The sequence below is a fragment of the Bactrocera tryoni genome, chromosome 5 (assembly GCF_016617805.1).
Source record: "Bactrocera tryoni isolate S06 chromosome 5, CSIRO_BtryS06_freeze2, whole genome shotgun sequence".
Classification (NCBI taxonomy): domain Eukaryota; kingdom Metazoa; phylum Arthropoda; class Insecta; order Diptera; family Tephritidae; genus Bactrocera; species Bactrocera tryoni.
In genome coordinates, this window is record NC_052503.1 from 28,598,358 (window position 1) to 28,622,252 (window position 23,895).

Below are 23,895 nucleotides of genomic sequence, written 5' to 3' on the forward strand. Positions count from 1 at the left end.
TGCTTAATGCATGTCATAGCTAACACACACACACACATCTAGGTGAGTGCCGCATTTATCTGCCATCTCTGCTGTGAGTTGGGCGTGCGGCAGCGATCGTGTTGCGTGGGCGCTCTTGTGGGTGCCTTAACTACGCGTCCGCTCAGTTGGCACCAATTCACGAATACACGAAATTTTACAAAATTCATACCGCCAAACCTACATATGTTTGTGTGTGTGTGTACGCGCTCACGTTGATCGTATCTCGTGCGCCAAATCGTTCAATGACAGGAAATGAAGTTGTTGCATCCGTCGCATGCAATTTATTTTCGTAAGTCAAATAGTGGGTGTCAACAACGAAAACATGTACTCATATGCTTACACTGGATGATATATGTATGTACATATGTATGTATGTGTGTATGTTTATATTTTTAGTTGGGCAATAAATAATTAACTTGTCATGAAATATATATGAGTCTATACTCCACTGGGAACCAGCGTGTTAGTAGGGTCACTCTGGTCATAAATGCCAACCAATGTGAGCTGCTGGGCTCACATAACACCATCGTACCTGCTTTTTCAGGGAAGCTAGATCTTGTTTAAGCTCAAAGTATTTCCGCTCAAGGGATAGTAAAAAGAAATCCAAGCTCCTATTGAGTATAATCGTATCAGTTTGGTGGCATAAAATGCCTAAAGATTACGTCCAACTCGTCTATCAATGAAAAAACTAGTTGGTACTCCGTTGTCCTTTTGCGTTCTAGCGCTGAATCTATGAATCTCACATAAACTCGTCAAGCGCTGACCAATAACTAGAACTTGTGCGTCTGCGAGATCCTACTGACCCAGATGGAACCGTAAGATGTCCTCCGAACTACCAGATCTTAGCAAGGTAGAGACAATAAATTCACACTCAATTATTTTGTCGGACGCTTCTTGCATAATCTGCATGAAAGTAAACGAGAAGCGATTATGTTGGCAGTGTGTCCGCTATTACTCGGCTTTTGCGATACTGAGCCTAAAATATCGAAGCGGTTGTGATTGATATTGACCGTCTTAATCAATTTTTGGTAAGCTCATAAAGATTCGTTGACCTATAAGTGTCTGGAGATCTATTTTAAGGAGTTTTGACTGTTACAAAGTACCAACTATGACAGCTATCCAAGTGAGATCCATCGATAAAATCAACCCTGTGACCCAACTGAATCCAATGTTGCGAAACGGTTCAATCCATACAAAACTATAAACTAGGTCGCTAAACCTTCAAGATGGGGATCACACTTAGTCTGCTAAGTACAGTGCTTTATTAAGCCTGATTTCTGTATTTGAATATATCCACAAACAATCTTGAGCCTGTCACAAATTGGTATCTTTTTTTAATTGCTGCTATTTCGTCTGGTTGACAAAAGATGTGAGATCCGCTGTATTTAAGCCTTGATCTGGCAAAGGCAGGACATTCGAAAAGACAGGGTTGGAATCATCCTTTCGGGTTCTCTTCCAAGCCGCTGATACAACTGACATCCGCTTAGCTAGACACATCACAATCTTGTGTCAAAAGGCTCTTGCAGTCACGCAGTTGTTGGCGCTTGCCAAACTCGCTTGATATCCAACCATCTAGTATTGAACAGCAAGAATCCAGTGGACCACGATTTGGGATTCTGCAACTAGTGAAAAAGAAGTACTCAAACTAGGATGCTCATCAGCCTTGTTTTCTTGCAATTCCGCTATGGCTAGACACCTAAAGCAGTCTAACCATGAGTCCACTCGATGCCAAAGGTTAGGAGTCGAGACTTTCCTTCACTAGTCTCGAACTTAAGGCTAGTAACGCCTGAAGAGGCTTTGTTCCGAAGAAGTAGATCTACTGCTAGCTTAATAGCAGCCACCACGGGTTGAAAAACGCTGCAATGATCGGTAAGCCTGAACATGTAGTTGATAGACAGCTCCTCTGCCTAACCTGTCCGCAAACTTTGATCCATCTATTGGAAAGCTCACTAACTCTTTCCTCCAGCGACTTCACACCTCCCGCGAAAGTAAGTGAACAGAGAAAATACTAACAGAGTTACGCTCCGCGACCTGATAATCCAATTATTTTGTAATGAAATTAAAGTGTAAGAAGTCTAAAGCTTCTTGAAGTCAGTGCGCAACTTTTGCGGCCAAGTACCTTCCAGTTGTTGAGGGCCATAGTTGCTGTAGTTCGTTTAATATCTCCTAAGTCAAGAGTGGTTTTGTACACCCGATTGTGGTGCTTCTGAGCTACGGGTTTTGGACCGAATATAACGCTGGCGAATAGAGCTTTACCGTTGACATTGTTTTACTGCGTGTTTTTGGTAAATAGTAGATATTACGCTTTCTCTCTCAGTTCTATAATGAAACCAAAGTTGGATATTGACCCAAATGGTCAGCGGAAATTTTTGGCTGCATTTTTGTGGTAAAAACAAAATTTTGTTGTTTATTTGTAGTGAGATTTCGAGCGTGAAGCTCTAAAAACACTTTGGCTCCGACAAAAAGCTACGTTAAGCGACATTAACGAGGTGTTGTTGGTCGCTCGAGTGAATGTCAAACAAATTTTGTTGGTGTGAAAATTATGTCAAGCGTTCATTTCCAAAAAATTCCTGTAAGTCAGTCTGTAAATAAGCGCCACGCAAAAGCGAAAATTCCAAAAAAAATTTTAACGACTTGAAAATATTTACAAAGCATTAACTACCCGCTCCACACTCCGCCCACCAAACATACATACATACATATACATACCTGTGCATATGACTAGTCAATCTCACCTAAGCGATCGTGCGGCAGTAACGGGCGGATGCCATTTTGCATGCCAAGTGCTTTGGCGCTTTTTTCAGCATTTTGTCACTGGTAAACAAGTGACAAGGTAGGTAGAAAGCAACAACAACTAGGCGCAAACAATTACAATAATGCTCATTGAGAAAAATACGAAAACAAATAAACAAATTTATGTCTGTACTTGGGCAAAAATTTCCATGAATGAAAAGGGCAACGACTATTGACGGACGCCAGTGGCGTCACTAAGGCAAAATAATCGCAAATGTGGTTATAAATTGGCTGTATGTATGTACATATGTTTTTACTTAGTGGGGTGACCGCGTTTGAAGCAAGTAGATTTTATTTATTTTTTATTGCTTCAACGACTTTTGGATACATAAAAAGTAAAATTACCTAAACAAGTGAGTTTTTAAAGATCATCACTTTTTTTTAAAAGAAAATCTGTATTCTCTGGTGCTAAAGCAGTTTCTTGTTTCCAGATCTCAAGCTAATATTTCCTGGAATGTAATTTAACGGCAATGAATTGAAACACTGAGACAGAGATCTGTTTTGGAATAGAAAACCAATCGTACTTTAAAAACGTTTGCGAAAAGCTAGAGGATCCATGTACTCACGGAGTTTTGTGTAGCCTAAGATTAAATGATCGATCCTAACAGGGATCTTACTTGCAGAGCTCATAGCCGAACCGTTGTGGTGCCTAGAATTCCTAAAAAATTGAGCATAAAGACGCTCTTTGAACCAATCACTAATTTCTTGAGGCGGCTAATGCCAGTCGTCGGCTATGTCTCCTGGTTCGCCGAACGTATGACTGCCGAGATATTTCAGCCTCAGTCTTGCAATACTGAACAATGGAGGAGAATCCAGAAGTATCTCGCAATCGTGCAGAGCCTTTGCATGAATGCCTATTGGACAATGTCAAGTGAGAACTCCTACAATTGCGGTAAGATGAACGTTGCTAAAGGCAAACAGTTCTCCTACATTCGACTTTAAGCCAGAAGTATGCCGCAGTCGCGCAGAAGCTTTTAATCAAGCAACGCCTTTTAAGCGCACGCGAGGTCCACAGGTATCGGGCTAGAACGCAACTCGAATCCAACCCGTTCTCATTGCGATGCGAGTGGGGTATGGGTGCCTCTCTTGCTACCTCATCGACTACGCAGTTTCAAGCGGATCTGCTATGATCAGACACCCAAGCGATCTGATAATGAAAAATGCTCTGCTGTTGGACTGAATGCTCACATCCCTGATAGAAACTGCTCCTCGGAACTAGCGGTAAATGTATTGCTTTTTAAAAACAATCACTTTTGGTGTAAAGACACTACGTAAAAGGCTTTGTTTACAATTATTTGACAGTTCCATGCAACCTTGTCTCTCTTATTCTTGGATATCAGAATTTTTATCATCGAATTATATTAGGCTTGTTTGGTTAAGTTACTGATATATGCATTAGACGTAGGTACCTTTTATATTTCGGGATTAGAGAGTTGAAACGAATATTCTCCAATAAAACCTCTACACATTTGCATGCGTTTGTACCAGTTTTCGAACACCTTTTGCAACTCTGAATGCGGTATCTCCAAAACATGCCGCATCAACCGCCTCGGCAGAGGACTTTATAGTGGATGACTTATCTAATTGAAGTTTGGAGTGCTGAAATATGCAATTGGATCGACAAATTGTGAAGGCTCCAACGTGAGTAAATATTTTTTACACTCGTTTTGGACGACCTTCACAAAATCCGTCCAGGACTGATTAACGACCTCGATTGAACTCACCATACCACCAATAAACACTGGCCCTTGATGGAGTTACATCGCCGAAAACTAAATTTAGTTCGTGGATGCTTTGTTGCTGAGTTAATCAGCGATGAACTCTGTTAAACCTGATCGCGCAAAAATACTCGCAATCTAATTCCATTTTTTGGCCGAGATGAATATTTCCAGTTACTGTAAAGAAGACAAATGAATACGCGTTGAAATGATCTACCTTCTTGAGTTATTTTCTCATAATTTAGGGTATTCTGAAAATTTGAATACCAAGAAACCCTAACTATTTTCAAGGGTCCAAAATAATCACAATAAAAGATAAATATCGGTTTGGGGACGTACTGAACTACATAGTAAATTATTATCTGTCATTAAGATGCTTAAAGAAATGAGCTAAGTATGCATGTAGAACGTGGGTCTCCAATTTTTATCAACAGTTTGAAAAGATATTCAATTTCCGATAATATTAAATAACACTTCTCACACATTCGAAGACCCATTTGTTTTAAAGTTTATTTCGATAAATACATACATATGTACTATATGGTTTGATTTCTCTATAGTAAAGTGAGAAAATCTGAGGTGTAGGCGTGGCTGTAAGCCAATATTGATGCAAAGCAAATGTTAAGAACCGCATATGCTGAATAATTTATTAATTAATAAAAAATTGTAATTTTAATTAAAAAATTAAATAAAATTCGTTAATTAAAATTGATAATTTGATTTATTTTTTAAATTAATTAGTAATTAAAATCGGTTAATTATTAATTAAAAATAATTAAATTAAATATTAAAATACTCAAAATTGTATAATCAAAATTGTTTAATTTTTTAAATTTTATTTAAAATTAAGTAAACTGAAATTAAATTATTTTATAATTAAACATTTATTAAACAATTAATTAAAAATAAATTCATTGAATTAAATTTATGAAAATCATTTTTAAATAATTTAAAAAATTAAATGTTAATTAAAAACATTGAGGAAATTTAGTTAATTAATAATTCAAAATAGTTTTAATTTATAAGTTAATAAGTTTATTAATAATTCAATTCCGTTAATTAAAAGTAATTAAATTAATTTATGAAATTTTTTATTAAAATGCTCAAAAATTAGTAAACTAAATTAAATTAAAATTTAATCATATCACAATTAAACATTTAATAAAAAGCTAATTAATAAATAATTTAAAATAAATTAATTTAATTAAATTTATGAAAATCATTTTTAAATAATTGAAAAAATTAAATGTTAATTAAAAACATTAAGGAAATTTAGTTAATTAATAATTCAAAATAGTTTTAATTAATAAGTTAATAAGTGTATTAATAATTCCATTCCGTTAATTAAAAGTAATTAAATTAATTTTTGAAATTTTTTATTAAAATACTCAAAATTTAGTAAACTAAATTAAATTAAAATTTAGTGTTTTTATAATTCAACATTTAAACAAAACTAATTAATGAATAATTTAATATAAATTAATTGAATTAATTTTATGAAAATTTTTTTAAATAATTGAAAAAATTAAATGTTAATTAAAAACATTAAGGAAATTTAGTTAATTAATAATGAAAATATTTTTAATTAGTAGTTAAGTTTATTAATAATTCAATTCCCTTAATTAAAAGTAATTAAATTAATTTATAAATTTTTTTATTAAAATACTCAAAATTTAGTAAACTAAATTAAATTAAAATTTAGTGTTTTTATAATTAAACATTTAATACAAAACTAATTAATGAATAATTTAATATAAATTAATTGAATTAATTTTATGAAAATTATTTTTAATAAATAAAAAAATTAAAGAAAATTAGTTAATTAATAATTAAATTAAATTTAATTATAAGTTACTTAGTAATTCAATTCGGATAAATTAATGATTAAAAATAATTAAACTAATTATTATAGTACTCAAAATTATTTATTTAACTAATTTTCAGTTAATAATTTGTAAACTAAATTAAATTAAAATTTAATGATTTAATAATTTAACATTTAATTAAAAACTAACTAGTGAAAAATTAATTGAATGAAACTTATGAGAATTTTTTTCTTAGAATTTTTACTAATTTTAAGGTTTTAAATAATTAACTATAAAATTTTTTTATTATTAAAAATATTTTTAACAATTTACTAGCAACAAAAAACATAATTGCACATTAATAGGTATATAGCTACTTACATACAACAAACAGTACAATAACAATACCTATGAAAATTTGTAAAAATGCGATAATCACTGATCGACGATGGAGTGAAGGAATGTTGGGGCGTGAGCGGAATTTTTGCACTTTCCTACAATAAACCTTACTCATGGATACACGTTTATATACACACAAACATATATGTATGTATGTACATATACATTTTCTGTACATATGTATGTATGTATAGCGATCAGCAGTAGTAATAAAAATAACAATAGCTTTCAGCAGACAATACTCCCGATGCATGGCACTCGCACCCCACCATGCACCCACGCCCAAATCCACTAGCGCCCTCACCGCCACCACCAAGCGATCACTTAAAGCGGGGCACGTACACTCATTGAATGGTGGCTTTGCTTTCATTTAAACTGCCAAGTGCGCTTGCAAGCGCTTGTTGTGGCTTATGCACATTATTGTTGTTTGTAGTGTTCGCCATCGTTTTCATGAATGGCAACGATCCGTACTCGCATCGCCATCCACCCGCGTCATCCGCGCATCGCCGCTTGGCCGAAGTGAATGGTTGCCAGCTGGTCACGCCAACGTCTCTACTGTGCATGACAGCTTAATGCTATTGTTATTGTTGTTCTGTTGGTGTTGCAGTGTTTGTGCAACGAGTGAAATTCCAATTGATAAATGCAGAAAATTCAAAAGGAAGGAGACTGAGAGGCAAAGCTAATGAATTCAGTCAATTTGTGGATAAATTTTACTTATACTTACGCTAGTAAAATACAAGCTTCGTAGCTAAGGCATTATATTACTACATTACTTACCTATCTGTGGTCTATATTTTAGCTTAGTAATTCTATTTTAATGAAGATAGGAGAGTCGTTCTTCCAAAAATTCAGCTATTTTGGCACGAGTCGAGCATTGGCATACTTCATACCGATAACATTAACCAAAATTTGTTCAGTCGATACAAAAATGATCCTCAAATCCTCTGCTTTCTCTCTGCTGCCAACACTATGATTTTCAAGCACTGATTCTTTAAGTTTTTCGATGTTTTCGTCATTAACAGAGTCGTATGTACGAAACTCATGAGGCAAGTTTTCAATGACTTTACGACCTACACTGAACTGACTTCGTGTTCCTCAAATAGTTGTGTTCCCCATAAAGAAAACTTCCCGAAACACTTTCATAATATATTCCATGATCCCAAAGCCGTGATTCCATTGAAAATATAAAATTGTAAGCAAATCCATCATTTAGTTTTTTTTTCTAATTTTTTTTTTAAAGTTCATTTGAGCGACTTATGTGGACCAGTCCTGGTCAAATTTGATCAGATGGTGGAACGACCATTGCGCCTTTAACGGTTGTTATCGTTGTTGTAGTTCTGCCGATTTGACGGTCCTTGATCGGATAAAAATCTGGGTCCGTTCCGGTTACGTAAAGCCGACTACCGTGGGAACGGCGTTTTTATCATGAAACTTGCCTAACCCACCACTTTTAAGCTGCCTTTAACATAATTCTCTTCCCCACAATTTTGAAGCAGCATCTTTACATTAACAATTATACTCTTAACAGAGATCGTTATCTAGTCTAATCGTTCGTCTTAAAGACTTTGATTCCTTAATCAAAATCTCTGTACCAGTCTTGTCTAATATCTAAAAAAAAGATCTTCTTATCTTCTTAGTTTCAATGAATTGTTTTTATAATTGGCTAAATTTTCCATAATAACCATTGGAGATCCTTACTTTCTCTGTGGCTATAAACTGAGGATCACATTAGGTTGTATCTATGGAAGCAGCCCAGATAGGGGTTGCCATCAAAGCATTTATACTGACGAACCAAAAATGGCAAATGGAATGGAGACCGGAAGCTTCCTCCATACTGTAAGTCTCTTCCAGTTGGAAATATTTGCGGTCACGAATGTGGCTGAGACAGCTAATAACGCAGGAAACAACATAAACAATATTGTACTGATTTTACGTCGAAAGTCAGGCTGCAGTTAGGACAATAATTTCATATCGGTTTACGTCAGAGAATGTCCTTAGAAGCAGGAAAGCAGCAGATGTGGTGACTACCAGAAAGCGACTGCTTATACATACCATATACTGCGTTCCAGGCCACAACGTACCAGCATCACATGCGAGCCGGTTGGGTATGCATATGTATGTAAGTAAAAAACGAAATATGCAAAAAGTGCAGGGAAGTAGGAAAGATAAAGACATCGAAACACCTTTTCCAACTACTTCTGTTCAGCCTTATCTAGAACCTCTTGTATATACAGAAACTTTGAAGATCAATAGATTAGATGAATTACAATTAAATATTAAGACGAAAAAGCGTCGACGTTCTGTAGGACGAATAATTGAGCTCATATTAACATCTGCTTTCATCTGGCTTTACTAAGGTAGGACTATGTAAGGCGTGACAGCTGCACTGTAAAACCTAACCCATATCTATGGCTTTAGGAGCTATCAATATTCTCTGAGAGAACATTGAGAGATAAAAGGAATGATTATTGATGGCTATGTAAAAAAAGAACATATGACAAGTTTTTGGTAGCACTGTTGGGTGGGTAACCAGTGATTTAACCGATAGATGGGTCATAAGGCCTTTGTGTTAAGAATGGATATACATATGTAAGTATATATCATATAAATGTATGTATGTACATATGACAAGTTTTTGGTAGCGCTGTGGGGTAGTTAACCTGTTATTTAACCGACAGTTGCCTTGAAGGGTACAATATAATTATTACAGTGTTGCCAGCTGATTTAAAACAATAATTCTAATTCCATGGATTTTCTCCCAAAACGTTTTCTACGAAAATTTAGTTGTTTTCGTGGTCTTGAACTCGCATATACGCTCGATTGGCGTTAAAATTTTTAAATCAAAATTTTATTTCGCTTGAAAAAATTACCAAAAATATTTTATGCTGAAAACTCGGTATTTTTCATAAATTTAGTTTTCTGCCATTAAAATCGCTCGCGTTTCAAATATCAACATTTCTGTCAAAACTAAAATACATTTCTATTTATAAACAAATCACAAACACACACACACTCATACACCATATTCATCACTGCATTTGCATAGCGTCCACAGAGTGCACTGAGTCGACATAAAACTAACCTCTCGCATTGTTGTTTTTGCTACAACTTGTTTACTACTTTGCATGCCAATCAACTCGGGAATTCCCGGCATATGTCGGTATGTACTTATGAATGTATGTATGTATGTGTGTTTGTGTGCACAAGCGAATGCTTTATGGCGGCCGCATAATTTATTGAAGCTTTCGACGAAACTTCCACCAAAAGCGACATTATTTTTATCAACAACAACAAGCATGCCGGTTTAAATAATAAATAATACTTTTTTGCAATCAATTCTGTGGAAAATTGAAAAATACGTTTCGCTCAAAATGTGATTTCCAAGAAGTCAAATACGTGTTTACAATTCAGTTTTGCTGCCAAGTTACGATAAGTTGCGTTATTTTCGAAACGAAAGCGCTTGTTTTCGTTTGAATTTTATTTTTGTTTTTTTGTAATATGAAATACCTAAAATAGAAACGGATGGACAACATTTTGAAATGTACTCATTGTGGTTTAATTATAATTTTGGCGCACTGAAATTTCTATCATCTGTTTTCAAAGTCCCCAGCCTACAATAGTAAAATAAATTTGTTTGTCACTTTTCACTTTTCGATATACTTACATACTGTTCGTACTACGATTTGCCTTTTGTTTTAAAATATGTATGTCTCAGTTTTGGCGATCACCCCCTCATTTGACGAAAATTTCTTTCCAGCGAGCAATCTCTCACGGATTTGTGAGACTGTGCCATTGCCTTGGTGAATCAGCACTATCTTTTTCTTCAAATGCGGCCGTTTTTCAGAGATTTCGTCTTAGAAACGGTTAACTAACGCTATGTAACAGTACCTTTGTTGGTCTTTCCTTTTTCAAGATAGTCAATCAAAAGTATTCCATGCACATCCGAACATACAGACCCCATAACCTTGCCAGCCAAATGTTTTCCATGCTTTGGAGCGAGTTCATGGTGTGCACTCCACACGGTTGACTGTCGATTGGACTTCAGAATGAGACGATGGAGCCATATTTAATTCATTGTCATATATCGACGCAAAAACTCAACTCGTGTTTATTATGCTTGAACATCTCGAAACACTGCTTCGAATCATTAACTCGTCGAATCATTATAGTCCAGTCATTTAAGCTTGAATTAGGTAAGAATCTCGGAATTCGATATACCCATTTACATATATGTCTGCAAATACTTGTATATTGACACCCTAAAGTTGTCTCAAAACCTACATATGGTAGGGTATCAAGGGGTGTCAATGTACAATTATTAACAGACATATAAATGGGTATTTCGAATTCCGAGGTGAACTTACTATAATGACTTGACTATTAACACTTTAGGGTCATCCGAAACTACTTTTGTTGACTTTTTGACGTTTTTGTCAGTAAGAACCACTTTTAGACGTCCACTGGAATTTACAATTGATCTCTGACCTCTACTTTACTGCGATATTCATAATTAACTTAATTTATATTGTCGTTTTAAAATAGTTGTTTTAGCATCAGAGTAATAGCAGAGGATCTCACAAATTCTTATAGATCGACTCAATACATTTGGGTTAAAATTATGGGTATGAAGCGAGTCAATACTACACTGATACTAAAATATCTGATTCTTTTCCAAAAAACGTTGTGTAGATGTCACAAAGAGATGCTTCACAAAGTAGTTGAGGACCTTACTCTTATTAAAGACAACATTACTGTTGACGAGACGTTGAATTACCAATTAGACGTCGAGTCGATCTAAGAATCTAACAAATTGCATTCCGAAAGTGAGACGGTATCGAAAAAACCTAAAAGATACTGAAGGCCATCTCAGCCGAGGCTAATAACAAGTGTATGTAAACTTTAATTAAGCATTGTAGTGCTTGCGATAATAAAGATTTCTCCATAAACCATGCCGGGTTTGAATCCACGATCTTTTAAGAAACAGTTACTCTGTGTCTGATGTGATATAAGAGGTATTTACTATGGCAGAATTCGCACTCATCAGACTTCGTCTTCTTTGGCATTACAATAGTGAGTCGGTCTAGGCCGAGTGCACTAAACTTCGCCAGTTCCTCTATCCTTTGTGAGGTCACGCCAGTTGCACATCGCAACTGCAGACAGGTCGCCATTCACTTGGTCCTTCCATCAGATGCGTAGGCGCCCTTGCTTCCGTTGTCCACCCGTGGGTTGAAGGATCTTTTTGCTGGAGCAAAAACGAGTTGAATTTGTTTAACTAAGTATATCCATGTCGCCGTGTAGCTAATTCAGTTCGTAGTTCCATCTTCTTCGATACTCATCGCTCAAGACTACGGCTCCAAAGATCTTGCGAAGAACAGTTCGCGTCAAAATTCCACTTGCTTTCTCATCTCGGGTCGTCTGTGTCCACGTTTCTGCGCCGTATAATAGGACGTGAATAATGAGAGATTTAAAGAGTGTAACTTTTATTTGTCGAGTGAGTGAGCCGAGTCAAAGATCTGCTTTTAAATCCGATCCCAAGATGCACTTATTAGCAAGAGTTATATTGCGTTTGATCTCGAGGCTTTGATTATTGATGGAATTTATACTGATCCCGAGATATACAAAGACTGACTGAAAGTCAGTTTACACAGCCGTATTAGCTTTACAGGGATACCAAGTTCAGACAAAGCGACATAGAGGCAATGCCTTTGGTGCTGTTTAAGGCGGCTTTAAAATCAATGATGTGTGTCGATCTTGCTTTCACGAATCTTTGGCGCATGGTGAAAATCTGGCCGATTGTAAATCAGTTTGTCAATCAGTTTGTCGACGGTGGGCTTTAATCTTTCACAAAGTGCGCTTGATAGAACCTTACATGCGATGTGGAGAAGGCTTATGCTACGGTAGTTGGCGCAGATTGTGGGGTCTCCTTTTCGTGGATTGGGTAGACCAGACTTAAACTCCAATCGTTGGGCAAGCTTTCGTCCGTCCATATTCTACGAAGAAGCTGAAGCTGATGCATGCTCATTATCAGCTCTTCACCGCCGTATTTGAATAGCTCGGCCGGAAATCCATCGGCTGCTAATCGAATTTCTTCATGGTCGGGCAGTGGAACGTCTGCTCCATCGTCATCGATTGGGGAATCGGGTTCAACGTCTCCTGGTGTTATGCTTTCACTGCCATTCAGCAGACTGGAGAAGTGTTCCCTCCATAATTTCAGTATGCTTTGGAGATAAGTCACTAGATCATCTCGGAATTCTACAAGAGTATGTTCCGGTTTTGAAACCTTGTGTTAGACGCTGCATTTTTTCGTAGAATTTTCGAGTATTAGCCTTATCGGCCAGCTTTTGATGATCTTCGTATTTACGCATTTCGGCCTCTCCCTTTTGTGTCTGCAAATGCGTCTAGCTTCCGTCTTCATAAGCATAACCTAAATCGATTGAGCTTCAGACCATATTATCTCAAAACTCTACTATTTGGAGAACTAAACACACGAAATTCTTTATCCTAACGCAAATAGCCGTAAAAAAATTCAACTCGGAAGCTTTCCGAGCCTCCAAAGCTTTCAGAGTTTTAAAGCTCATCCATCTAAATTGGATTTAAGCTGTTTAACATTACAAGATTTCCAATATCGTTTAAAAATTTTATTATATAGCAATTATCTTCACGTCGTAAGTCGGTAGGCAGCAAACGAATACACTGTGTTGAAAAAGTAATGGGAAATGTGAACACTTTTTAAACTTCCGCTAATTAAAATTAACACCGCGCTGTGGTGAGAAGCTCCATCTGTGTGGCATTAACAATTATTATTAATTTTCATTTCCAAATTAATTTCGTTCCGTATTTATTAATTGCAGTATAACCAATTTATAACTGTACATACACATTCGGTAGATTCGTCTTTTCATTTACACAACACCAGCTTTCATTCAGCGGGTCTTCCCACCTTGCATTGAATTTCGGAACTATAATTTGCACAGTGGGTTGGCCCAAAGTGTGAAAGTCATTACAATACGACTTCTTTCTTTCATCACCCGCCGCCGTCCGCCGGTGTACTACATTACACTTTATATACAGTTTCACATCGATAGTTTCCGGTTTCTAATGCTGTTACTGTTGGCCAAATTTGGCTCACACGTGGCTTGGTCGTTAACCGCAAAGCACAGCGCCCAGCTTAGACCCACAACCGCAGCGGCGACGACAACGGCGGCGGACAGCAGTGATAAACCGCGAATTTGGCGACGCTGGGGGTGGCCGAAAGGACGGTAGAGCGGATATATAGAAATAGGTGTTCGGATGTTTGTATGTAGGTATGTACATATGTATGTAGGTATGTATGTACATATATAACTGTGTACTTGCGTTTAACTACCTTTGGAGTGGACTACGTGGTCTAAGTCACGTTGGGAAGCCACAATTTACGAGTTCAAATTAAGTCACACTTACACACACACACACACATGTGGCACATATCAACTTCTTCAAAATGCTGAAATTTATATGCTTAGTTTTATTACACCTCAGCACTTTTATTTTTATCGCTATAACATACATACATACTAAGTACATACACATATATGTACATACATCTGCAAGTAGTTTTGGGCTGTGACTTTTTTCTTACTTTTAATACGATTCATTGTTGTTGTTGTTAACAAGTTACAATGGTTGTTGTTGTAAAAAATGTGTTTGTTGTAAAAAAAACTTTGTTGTTGTAAAAAAAGTTTTTTATTTTTGTCAAAAAAATTGTTGTAAAAAATTCATTTGTTGTTTGTTATTGTTGTTGTAAGCAAAAATGTTTTTTTGTTGTAAAAAGAATTGTTGTTGTAAAAAAAATCCAATTATTGTTTGTTATTACCAAAAAAAAAACCCTCAAAATATGTTTTTGTTGTTGTCAAAAAAAGTAAATTTCTTGTTGTTGTTGTCAAAAAAGGTAAATTTCTTGTGGTTGTTGTGCATGTCGCGTTGTAATTGTAGCGTTCCCATTGTCATTGACACTTGCCGGTGGCGTTGACCATTTTACGATCCACGTGTCTTCCTCGTCGTCACGCACACAAATCTTCCCCTCGCTCCTCTTGCAGTCGAATTAAGGTGTATGAACTTTATTTGTAAGTATGTTATTCAGAAACTTGAGGTCGCTTATATATATTTATATCAAGCTATAGCTGTTTGCTATGTGTGTTGTTGTTCTACTTGCGAACCTAGAAGCTATGCTAGTACTTGTTGACCCACAAACTGCGCACAGCGCTTACGCCAGCCGAGCTCGCGTTGAGTTGTGGAGGCTCGATCTTCTGTGGCGTACGTTATGCTCTTGTTCTTACTCTACTTTTGTATGTTCTATTTTTCATACGCAATATCGGGTTCAACGTCTTTTGTAGCGCCGTCAAAGTCGTTCATGCGTTGTTTTGGCTTTTTGGCGGTCTTCTACTTGCAATAGTGTTTCTTTTCTGTAATTTTGCTGAATTTTTAGCGGCGGTTCATGAGCGTGGTAATTTTGTAGCAAGTATAGATTCAAATCTGTTATCTTTCATATTTGGCGTCTTGATTAATTTTTAAGTATTAATTAAGATCAAGGAATGGGGTCAAAGGATTTATGAACAACTTTAGGTTCTAGAACCTGTTTAAATCAACTTTGAATAATTTATAGTATCAGGGTTCTATTTTGAATTGAACTCAAAAAGCTACAAGATCCAGACTATCTTTAATCAGTGATTTAGGTACGAGGACTAAACTGATTTCGAAAAGCAAAAGGATCTAATATCTTATCGACTTTGAAAACTAAAAAAATTCAGGATCATCTTTAAAGTAACTTCGAACAAACAGCTGGTAAAGGCTTAGCTTTGAATAGACTGCAAACAAACAACAAGAGTCTTATTAGAAAAGTTCTTATTCCAAAAGTGCATAGAAAGATTCGAAATTCCCCACAAAGGCAACAACTCTTGTTAAAAAATCATTTACTTGATATGTCTAATTTCGAGCTTCGAGTTGCCGCGACGATTCATCTGAGGTAATTTCGCTTTCCAAAAGATCAACCTCGGTAATCACCTCAGTGATGTCTTCTGAGTGGGTAGGACCGAGATTCTAAAGATAAAATAATTTCCGCTCTGAAAAATTTGTTCGGAGATTGTTACGTTGGCTTCGATAATAATCTATGCCTTATTTCAAAAAGATATCTTGTCAAATAAAACAAGCTTTCCCTACATGAACAAGATTTGTTTACATGACAGCTATATAATGTACGTAGTAGTCCGATATCGGCATTTTCGACAAATGAGCCCCTCTTTGGGTAGAAAAAGAGTTGTGCAACAAATCAACTCAGCCTCGATGATTATTACAATAAATGACTACAATTCAGTCTTTCAGCTCGAAATGTTTGCAGCCAGTAACATAATTCCCCTAAGCTGCCGAAGACCCTTCAGTTCCTTCGAGGATTGTTTCAAGCAGTGGACCCCAGAGGAACACATCAGCTGTTGGTTCACTAGTATATCACAAATGTACTTTGGGGTGGTGTTGATGGTGAAAAGACCAAAAAGCTTAGTAACGTTGTTAGGGTTAAAGGCACCTTCCTTTAAGATCTCGTGTTCAGAAAATAGACGAAAGTATTGCAGAGCATGCGTGGAAGATGATGAAACGTTGGCACATTAGCTCTCTGAATACCTTCCTTCTCTTTTCAACTAACCAATTAACCATAGACAATAAGCAGCTAAAAAATAAATCGCTTCATATGCTTCTTAATGGATATTCTATTGTCAACGTATTTATAATTCAAATACGATTACTACAGGACAATGTTAGCTTCTCGGTCAAGCAAAGAAATAGCATTTTTCGCACCGATCAGCAATCGGCAGACTCTTTCAAATCTACTCCTCTACGTTTTCGTTGAAAAAAGCGGCATGAAAGTTTTTCATATATTTTAAGATGGCTGAGAAGTTGTTGAGTCGCAAGCTCCTGTGCGATGATGTCAAGACATACTACAAATAAACATATCGTTTGTTTCAAAATCGCTGATGTTGCTCGCCCACGTTGGCACGTTCTATTCTCGAACAAGTGGACAGAGTGAAGTATGTACAATTTGGGGCTTATCATGGATGGGAAGCGCTCATGAAAGCCAAATATCGAGCAAAGAGTGATGAAGGCGACTTATGCCTTCTTTATCTACAACATTGAAACACCGAGTAAAGTCAAGTCTAACTAATGGACAGTCAGTGGAAATTTTTAGAGATTGTGCTAGCTAATATTAATAATAGTACTGGGGTCGGCTGGGAAGTCGACCAAATTGCATACCAAAAATATTTTACTACGCTCCTGAGAGACAATACATAATATAGTTACTATAGGGACATTTTTATCACAATTAAAATTTATTTTGTCATCTCAAACATATTATATTTACTCAGCTTGTAATGAACTGCTTTCGGTAACAAAATCGTCAACTTTGTGTAAACTTCCGTCCCATTACTGTCGACCGAAGTTATTCGATACTTTTTGAGTACACTTAGCGACGAGTGCGACATTAATTAGACTACTTTTTAGCTTATACTATGTGTATATTAGTCTAATTTAGGCGCTAGTAAGAAAAAGTCACTATGCCCCAAGCCTTTTGTGTTGATGTAAACCCTTAATTTACCCACGTGAGGCAGCCACATACATATGATTAATGCAGGGAAGATGCTTAGAGAAAAGTTATATGAAGACAGTTGATGAAGGGCGGAAAAGTAATTAGAAAAGTAATGGTTAGTACTTGCTCACACTTATGTTCCTAATTAACGGCATATGTGTTTATATAAATATTAATAGCGATTTTTAGGCTCAGAAAAATATTAAATTTCCGTGGTGTGCCCACTTGATAAAGGTTTGAAGTAGATATGAATGAGTTTCATATGAATAAATATATACATACACAAATGTATATATGTACAAATCATATATGTATGGATTTGTGTACTCGCATGTAAAGTTAGCTGCGAAAAAAAACTGTAAACCTATTCTATTGTTGAAAAGTACAAAATTTGAGATGGTGGGAGGGCGCTTACCACTAATGTGCTAATGCAAGCCTGTCATAAAAGTTACTTGACACTCGCTGTCCCCATGTACTTGTCTATGTAGGTATATGAAAAAGTGCAGACAGGCATGAAACAATGTAAATAACTTTTGAAAAAAACTTTCGAAAGAATATTCCCTAGACTCAGGAGAGAGAGAATTACAGGGAAGGCAAACAAACTTATATTAAACCTTTTTTTAACCGAGCTTCTACTACTTTTTCGTAGCAAATGGAGTGTTCTATTAAACATTGCAGTATTTAAAGGACTAAAAGGCTGCTAGAAGCAAAAATATATTTGAAAATGTTATATTAAGAGACACGCTCTTAATGAGAAAAAAGCTTTTTTTTGCCTCTTTCATTTCTTCGATTCACATATGTAGACGATGGCAGACTCTCAGCGCTCCATACTTCCATGTTGGCTCGAAGTATCTATCTTTTGATTTTATTCATATACTGTCATTGGATGTGGGAGCCGAGCTTAATAGCTGACAATCGCTGTATTGGATCATTACTAAGATGATTGGATCTGTGTAAAGAAGAGATATTGAGTGCAAGACTCTGACGCTTGCTCGGCATCCTCCAATAGCTTGAAGCATGACATTGCTGAAGTTAAAATCGGTATGCAAAGAGCAAAGTGAAGAACTCTTTATTATATGTTTGCTATTATGAGTAGGTAACTCTTAAGAGATAGCCACGAAACTCGATTCGTGAGCTTTTTGAGGTTTTTTTCCAGCTTATGTAGTTAAATCTGGACCGAAATGTCTTAAGCTGTTTACACTCATGTTGAAACCAATTTTTATCTTCTTTTGACAAATTCATCACATTTGCTTTTAACTAAACTCCATAACCTGCTTTAAACATAGTTTTGCAGCTTTAAATTCTTGAGGAACTAACGATAATTTGACTTTCTTCTCAAGCGCAAGTTATTAGTTGTTCAATTTTCAAAGTGTTACCCAAAATGAGACTCAGTAGTAAGTAAGTAATAGCTTATGGAACTTAAAGTTCGTAGATCAACCATCCCATTTGGATTCGATCCAATGTTAGTTCGCCAAAAAAATGATCAAAGATTATTCAATCTGAGTTAGGTTATGTTAGGTTGTACGGCAGCACAAGGGATGTTTCATTGTCTCTCATGCCTACTTCCTAGCATTTTGTGCATGCCTCATCGTTACCAATTCGACCCTTTCGATGTGATGTCAGTGAGTTGTGACCTGTCACTAAGTTAACAACCGTTTTGTAGTCTTTTCAAGACCGTGTGAGCAAAAAGTATGCATGTTTTTTCTTCGCTGCCCTGGCTCATAACCTGGCGATCCTGCATGTCCTTAAGACATTCCGTTTCACCCTGATTCTATCGTTTTCTCGCCTTTCGTACTTTCTATACTGGTTCAATAGCCAGACGTATAGCACCGTTGGCAATCTCAGTAGGTTTTTTGTTTCTCTTCAGGATCGGGAAGGACCTCTCCGAACTCTTGCTAACAGTAGTTATTTCGGACTGAGCAGGCAATTAAGAAGTAAAGTCCTCTTTCGAAGAACAAATACCAGACGCTATAAGTCACTCATTATCCCCATCCTGCTATATGGTGTAGAGGCATTGACAATGACATCATCTGATGAGTCGGCCTAAGGAGTGCTCGAGAGTAAGGTTCTGCGGAAGATTTATGATCTTTGCGCATTGGCTATGGCGAGTATCGAATTCCATGAAACGATGAGGTTAACAACCGTCACGTACGAGATATACGACGACATTCACGAATGGATGAAAGAAGTCCAGCCCTGAGAGTATTTTACGCACTAACCGCGGGGGGAAGCAGAGAAAGTAGGTCATTGGAAAGACTAGGTGGAGAAGAACATAGCTACATTTGGAATCTCCAATTGGCTCCAAACAGCGAAAAGGAAAAGCAGTGTCTGCGCTCAAAAAAAAATGAAGATTTCGCTGGTGGCAAAAACACCTTGGTTGTTCTTGGTCGTATTATCTAGAGCGATCGGACAAAATTGTTTCATCCCATATTACTTTGGTGAACAAGACTTCAATAAAACGGTAAGAGAACTGGAAGCTTAAAAAATCGTTATGGAAAGCTATACCTGAAATTGATGTTGAAATTTTGAGTATGATTCTTAAAGGAACGATAGGGGAAGCCTTATCTCATGATCCACGCTCGCTTCTTAGGTAAAGAAACGCGCAGTTTTGCTTTTTGCTCTAACTTTATGATAGGGATTTAGGAAGGCAAGAGGCATATTCATCTGACAATATCTCCTTCAACATCTACGCTATGAAAGACTTCAATAAAGGAACTCTTGAGTGTGAACGTGAAATAATTGAACATTCTATCTTTCGTTATGCTTGGCTTTTTAAGGAGTTCCATAATTTTCACCTTCTTATTTTTTTCCTCAAAATATGCTCCAAGTTACATACTTACACCTTTCTAAAAAGAATACCTTATTTTATACTTCATAAGATCTATATAATCCTCCTCTAATTAATTTCCTAACCTCTTTCTGTTACAGCTCCTCAAACGGTGCGCATTGGAACAGCCTGTAGTGTTAATTCAAAAGTGGTAAGTACCCAAAAACGTCGAAATTATATTTACTTAATTCTTACAAACGAACAAATTGCGAAATACAGCACGAAACTGCGCCACAACAAAAGAAAGTAAACGCGAAGAATACTTCGTGTTATGAAAGGCGGCGCAGTAGTGGCTTGTAAAGGTACAACTGTCAAAAAATAGCGCGCTGCAAGACAAAACAAACAAGCGAAAAAAGCCGAAAACTTTGGCAAAACAAAGAGACAAGAAAAGCAAACCAGTTTATGAACCGAAGCTAAGATTTAAACCTTGAAGCGGCGCAGCTAACGCCAGAAAAAGGCGTTCAGTCAGTTAGTCACTTAGGTAGGTAGCGGTTAGGTACCGAGTTGTACTGATTGAATGAGTGGCGAGTGAGTTTGGAAAATATTTGAAATATTTGCTTTTATTTCGACGTTTACATTTTACTTTTCGCTCATTACGGTTATCGTGCGGCATTTTCACCGGAAAATGGAACAAAGTGAAATGTACGAACTGTAAATACAATATGTATGTGTATGGTTGTGTGTGAGACGAATTGCCAGCCAAACAGTCGAACTGTGAAGAATTCTGCCAAAAAACCCATAAGCAAAAGGCGAAAGACCGCTGCTACTCTCTCACCAGCCACAGCTTATGGTGGGAACTTTGCGATTGCACACCTCCTTCGCGCTCGATTGCGCCGCCGAATGTTGGAGTACCGTATAACTAAATAATTGTAACTTTCACATTATTTCAACGCTCAAATGGAAGTTTGCCCTTGTACCCTCCATCCTCTCTCTTTCGTTTGTCTTCAGCTTGCTTATTACATTTCTACCTGTATATTATATGTGCCTTTGTATGTATGTATGTATGTATATGGGTAGAAACAATGAAAAGTACCGCTACCAATAATGATGATGAGGTATTTGCCCGGTTGTGTGTAACTTTGCGCCGAGGGGGGCCTGCGGGAATTCCGCTTTTGATGGATACATACCATTACTTTTGGTATGTTCAATTGAGTGACCTACATTTTGACTCAATACAATTTGATATAGATCGCTTTGTGGGCTTTTACCATACTTGTTGATGGAATTCCGTTTTGATTTTTTGTTTTTGGTTTTCAATTCATACTTTTTTTCTGTTATTTTGGCTGTTTTCATTGAAATCAGTGATATATTCAATCGTAAATACTATATATTATATATTTCGATGCTGCGTTATCGAAACTGTGTTATCTTCTAGGGTTCCAACTGTTGAAAGTGAATTCTACTGGAAACTTCAGCGCCTTTGAAGATCGCAAGCTCACTGGTCTGTGACAAATTAGTGAAGCTTAGATCTACAAGTATTAAGATCAGAGATCTCAGAGGTCATCAAAATGCCAGGCTAATTCATCTGTTATTGAAATGCCTTCAGCGAATTTTGGTTACAGATCATTTCTGCAACGCTAGTTGCTAGAATTTTGATTTATTTCGGCCTTATATTCATAAACCCACGTCTCGTAATGATGGCTGAGAGGAATGTAGAGTTCTCACTTATGTTGTCAAACAATTGTTTTAGTATGAGTCCAGCATTGCCTTACTTCATACACAAAATATTAACCGAAATGTGCTTAGTTGCTGCAAAAGAGATTATAAGATCCTCTGCTATCTCGCTGTAAGCAATCAACACGAGGATTGTCACATACGTTTTCTTTACTTTTTACGATGTTATCGTCATTAACAGAGGTGTATGGACGACTCGCATGAGGTTTGTAATGACTCAAAGAGCTTCACTAATTGCTTTTTGACACACAGATCAAAAATCAAAGGCTCGCAGACTCGAGTTTTATGTCACCAACTTGTCGAATGAGAGAAAGTAGAAGACAATCGAACCACAGAGTGCCGAGACATCAGCCGTATAACCTAACCTAATGGTATACCGTAAAACTATAGCTCTCAATATGTCAAAAAGTGAGGAACTATCGACCTTGGTCTCATTGCTTGTTATGAGTCTATTTTTTGGACAAGACAACGCTTGATCCTGATCAGGTGGAATATCAGTCTGCTAGAGTATTCATATTTGCTGAATTGGGTTCATGAGGCAACTCCATCTCTTCGTCTATAACAACATCATTCAAGGGAGGACAGTAGATATAACGGGTGATTCATGTAGAGCTATTATTTTCAATAGCCTTTTTTGACAGATCACGCGTGAGTGGTGTCAAACTGTCTTGTTATTTTTGGCCAGAATTGTTCGGCATTTAATGATGGAAAGAATTACGCCTGAATAACGCTTACAAATCGTTCAACTTTATTTCGAAAACTCACGTTCTGTACAGAATGTGTTTCGCACGCTATGCTCAACTTACGATCAACGTAATCGGCCTACTGAGCGTACTATACGCAACACCATCACCCATCTTGAGACCCAGCATTCATTATTGGATAATATTGGACCGAAAATGAAAAAAATATAGCAGCCGTACCTGAAAGTGTACACAAAGTCCATGGTGTGTCGACTCGGCGCCGTTCGTATGAAACGGCTTGGCGCATTTTAAGTCGAGATCTTAAAATCAAAGCATACAAAATACAGTTTGTGCAAGAACTGAAGCCGCTCGACCTTCCCAAGAAATATCGCTTCGCTTTATGGGCCCTTGAAAAGTTCCAAGAAGATCCGCGTTTTCGAGCAAATTTTGTTCAGCGATGACACCCATTTCTGGCTCCATGGGTATGTAAACAAGCAAGATTGTCGCATTCGGAACGAGAGCAACCTGAAGAGATGCAAGGGCCGCCACTTCATTCAGAAAAAACAACGGTTTGGTGTGATTTGTGGGCCGGTTGAATCCTCGGTCCACATTTTTTCAAAAATGTTGCCAAAGAAAACGTAACCCTCAATGGCAATCTTTATCGCGCCATGATAACCGACTATTTGATTCCTGAAATTGAAGCTCGTGATCTCGGCGACATTTGGTTTCAACAAGACTGCGCTACTTCCCACACATCGCATCCATCAATAGATTTATTGAGAGAACCTTTCGGTAAGCAGATAACTTCACATTTTGGGCCGGTCGATTGGCAACCAATCACACTATTATATATCACACTGTTCGACTTTTTCCTGTGGGGAATGTTTTGCGGACAATCCCGCTTCCATTCAGGCTCTGGCGCAAAACATCACGCGTGTCACTCACCAGTTACCAGCCGAAAATATCGAACGGGCCATCGAATATTGGACTCAGCGGATGGACCATCTGAGACTTTGCCGCGGCCAATAATAGAAAAAAAAATATTTAAAAAAATGCCAAAGAATGTTCATTCGAATGATAATAAATATTTCCCATTAAATTTGAGGTTTTTGTGTTTTTTCTTTAAAAAAGTAGGGATTCTCGAAATGGAAATGGGAAATTAGTAACTGGTGTCCATATATCTTATAGCCTAGTTTAAGACCGGTCGTTAAACACCGTTTTTCATTCTGGTCGGGAAGATGGATTTGGTTTCACTACACTCCGCAGGTTTTCTCACTTATTAACTATTTGGACGGTAGGACACTCTTCCTTTTTTTCTGATGTTGCTGTTACAAGCCATTTGAAACTAGAAAATTACTCTTGG

The 23,895-nt window shown here is 36.9% G+C and overlaps 1 long non-coding RNA gene across 1 annotated transcript in view; it reads left to right on the forward strand.

The window, feature by feature from the left end:
- Positions 1-23,895, forward strand: part of LOC120776664 — a 193,176-nt gene that overhangs the window by 22,499 nt on the left and 146,782 nt on the right. The window contains exon 2 of the long non-coding RNA XR_005705450.1: positions 20,277-20,326. This is a non-coding gene — a long non-coding RNA (uncharacterized LOC120776664). The remainder of the gene's footprint in view (positions 1-20,276; positions 20,327-23,895) is intronic.